The sequence below is a fragment of the Arachis ipaensis genome, chromosome B10 (assembly GCF_000816755.2).
Source record: "Arachis ipaensis cultivar K30076 chromosome B10, Araip1.1, whole genome shotgun sequence".
Taxonomy (NCBI): Eukaryota; Viridiplantae; Streptophyta; class Magnoliopsida; order Fabales; family Fabaceae; genus Arachis; species Arachis ipaensis.
This window is the reverse complement of record NC_029794.2, coordinates 20,142,857-20,145,453: the sequence shown is the minus strand read 5'-3', so window position 1 is coordinate 20,145,453 and position 2,597 is coordinate 20,142,857.

Genomic DNA, 2,597 nt, shown 5'->3' with positions numbered 1-2,597 from the left:
CTTCTTGTGCATCAACCCTTGTCTGTTGCAAACAAAAGTGTATATAATGATCTCTCCTTTGGCATTTTTTACTCTCTTACTCTTCCTTATTGCAAAAACTTTTAGCCTACTATAACTCATGTAGAATTCTCTTGCTTCCCCAGGGGTAAAGAATTCCATCTTCAAGACATCGTCAATGCTAACATGACTTGGTACCTGAGCCGATTGAGGATCTATGGTTGTCTGCGCCATTGCTGGAAACCCCACTTTGGCGCTTCGTCCCCTTCGATGCCCATGTCAAAAAGTGTCTCCTACATAACAATTAACAAGGCTACAATTACCCTAGATTTCATGAACTTATACCATTCATCTTCACAATGACAAAAAACTAATATAATCACAATCTACAAGTTCTCCCCTGTCATATACCTGATTCAGAAGCCCATCCTTCAGATTTGGAATTGCCGATTCATAATTGGTTGACGTCGATATCGGTTTATGATTAATGTTGTTCATCTATTTCCTAATAGGTGGTAGCTGCTTCGTCTAAATGATCCCCCTACTTGTGGTTCCAAAGAACTTCCACTATTGCATAGGCAACAATAATATCCAGTCTGATCACAATCTGGCCAATTAATGCAACCCTATTAACAAAGCAAAATATTGTAACATGTTAATATAGGCAACCCAGAGCTTCTACCCCAATATCAACGCTTCTAGGAATACAATACACTCACCACATCATCATCGATCGAAACAACCCACCCTATACCAACAGCTATACAACTTGTTCTTGATGCCGTTTTTTCACATGAATTTATTATACCAAACTTTACTTGGAAGATTTCATTCAAACCACGAAACATAATCCAAACCATTCAAATAAAAAAGAAGGGATTAATTAGCATTTCCATCGTAAACAATAAATGAAGAATTAACAACACTCATCTTAGTACATGTGGTCGAGCCACGATAACATCTGCGGTGTACCCAAAAAGATCACACCGCATCAACGTCGGCCGCTCATTCACTCAACGAGATGCCGACAAACCACACCAACATATCCAGCTTCGGCGACGGAAAGCTTTGATTCAGAATTGGAATCCACTGTTCTAGACCCCTTCCTCAACGCATGCTCAGGTCACATATGTCACCACGGCGTTTATGCATTTGATGATGACCTGCCTCCCTTTACTTTTACTCCTTGCTATCCTGACCACAAACCAAAAGACCGCAGCTCAAAACTTGTTTCTCTCATTTGAGAGCTATGTATAATGGATTTTTCCTATTATGAAATGAGAGTAGAGTAGTCATTCACAATCTATCTAAATGATAAAAAAAATTGCAACTTTATCATACATGCTTCACCAGTATATTAAGACCGTACTGTGCCTTGTGAAACGCTTCCATTTATGGGTTATGCTACCATGCCGAACAAAAAGTTTTTCAGCAGGTGCTGAAAATAGGTGGCACAATAAAAGAGTTTATGTGTGTAGGTTGCCTCGAAAGTCCCTGAAAACTCCTGCAGCGTGCCCAAAGAGTGATGGAAGAGGACAAGTAATTAGATGTAGTAATTAATCTTTCGTTAATGATAATGATTATGTTCTTGGACTTTTTTGAGGATCCAACAAATATTTGGTATAACATTGAAGTCTATTTTTTTTTTTTTTGTTACATTATTGAACAAAGATAAAGGAAGTATATTATTTGACATTGAAAAAAAGAGAGGAGAATTCAAATTAAAGGTTTAGGGTTATCCTGAGAGTGAATAGTTTTTTGCGGTATCTTCCTAAGCACACTACTTTCTCAACCATTCCTAATTACTTTCTCTTTAAAAAATTGCCGAAAAACAATTTCTTGAATAAATATAATGTAAATAAACGAATTAGTTTTATTTTATATACAAAAATTTCATATTAGTTGAATCATCAAATTACAAAATAGTTAGTACATTTAGTTTTAATTAACTAATTGAGTAAATCTAATTTTAATTCCAAATTACAAAATTGTATATCATGTTTTACACTTAATTAAAAATTATACATATAATTGACTCGTCACAAATTGAGAATCTTAAATTCTAAAGTCTCAACTCTAAACTCTAATCCTTAATCCTACAAAGCACACATAATCGAATCATCAGAAACCTTACATCCTAAACAATAAAATCGCAAATTCTAAATAGTAGAAAGTGGAGACACAAAATATTAAAATTTTAGAGACGAGTTGAAGGTTGTACGACACTTATAAATAATTTAGACAATTCATTATTTAAAAATATTATTCTTGTAATTATGTCAAAAAAAAATTTATCTAATAAATTAAATTGATTTTGAAATTCTCTTTAATTTCATTTAGATTTTTTTTTTAAACAAAACCTAATTTTTTAAACAAAACCTAATTTATCTTATGTGTTGCTGTTTTAATTAATAAAAAAACTTACATTACACTGTAATAGAAAAACGCCTTAAACAAGAAAAATAAGTTATTTTTACACTAATAGAAATTAAATTTATAGGATTTGTACCGCATCTTTGCATATCAGATTATTAAATTATCTAACATAAATTTTAGGGTATAGAATTTAGAATTTATTATAATTTATAATTTAGGATTTA